The sequence below is a fragment of the Aplysia californica genome, unplaced genomic scaffold (genome assembly GCF_000002075.1).
Source record: "Aplysia californica isolate F4 #8 unplaced genomic scaffold, AplCal3.0 scaffold00086, whole genome shotgun sequence".
Classification (NCBI taxonomy): domain Eukaryota; kingdom Metazoa; phylum Mollusca; class Gastropoda; order Aplysiida; family Aplysiidae; genus Aplysia; species Aplysia californica.
In genome coordinates, this window is record NW_004797356.1 from 1,323,911 (window position 1) to 1,325,226 (window position 1,316).

The 1,316-nt window shown below is 38.9% G+C and overlaps 1 protein-coding gene across 1 annotated transcript in view; it reads right to left on the reverse strand.

Moving 5' to 3' along the window:
• LOC101850945 (calbindin-32) overlaps positions 1–1,316 on the reverse strand; it is a gene marked incomplete in the record, with an annotated part of 155,313 nt that overhangs the window by 9,548 nt on the left and 144,449 nt on the right.

Genomic DNA, 1,316 nt, shown 5'->3' on the forward strand with positions numbered 1-1,316 from the left:
GTCTCAAATATAGGAATCTAACGCCACTTTTTTCCGGCTCACAGAGTCTATAATATGGTTGATACAAGGCTACGTAATAAGCAACAAACGCAATTGCATAAAGAAAAAATTCAATAAACACAAACCAAATCTATGCACTTTTGAATGAAAGCTTAAAAGTTTGATTTAATGCTATACCTGGACAAAAATGAATGAGCAAAAAGTATTTGGGTGAGTAGTTATAATCACTAGTGGTCTGAGGTTACCACTATTAGCAAAGGAAATTGGATGGGAGAGTGATGGGCAAGGGGGGGGGGGAGAATAGAACTTTAGTTTCCAGGAAGAATTACAAGGCATCCATTTATGTCTGAGTTCATATCGGGATGGTTATGTACCTAGAGGCGATCTGGACGACACGTTGCTATCATTAAGATAAACAACGCCTATTCGCAAATATTAGCTGATAAACAATTAGCCATAATAATATATATTCGCCAACATACATCATAAAGACGTCCTCTATGTGTATAGGTGCGTAAACAGTTTCCAAACAGCGCAAGCGAGTGATCAAAGCAGGGATATTGGAATTACGAGTCTTTTCTGTAATCTTCCAATCAAAATGTTTTTCTTCCGTCCTAAAGAGTATCATGAGAACATTATGATTTTCTTTACTCGTTCGTGTATACAACGTTTTCTTTGCACTGGCGTGTTCACCATTTCGGTCGTAATGAATAGACAATTACGTGGATCATCAACACTGGAGAGCCAATACAACGATTAGAACTGCCCTTCAGGCCATGCACATGATTTATTATTTCTGGGATATTACAAGTACGTACACTAACTTTAAATGTCTTATTTTATGGGTTCTTAAAGTTATTTACATCGCCAACTGGGCTTCGTTAGCTCAAATTATGGTATCAAGCTCGACCACAGAACGAACTTACTTACAGCTCTTGTTCGAATCTCCAACAAAGCGTTCTTGATCTTGGGTTGTTTTACTGAGTTTTCAAGGCCCTCAAACCAGTTGGATTGGTAAAACCAGATGAACATTACCCCCCCCCCCCTCAACTCACCCACCCACACCACTTTTCATCAAATCCACCTAGTGGGGAGCTTGCCCTCAAAATGGCATATTTACAGCACTGGTTGCTTAATCTCTGACACAAAATGGCACAATGCCCATTAGGAGGTGTTACTTTGTCTAAACATTTGTTACTTTTTATTTCGGTTTGACCTTTCACTTTAGCACAAATCAGGTGAGCTTGCAAAAATGCATACTGATTTAATACAGGCATTACGTGAAATCAGGCTGCAAAGGACTGCTTACGATATAT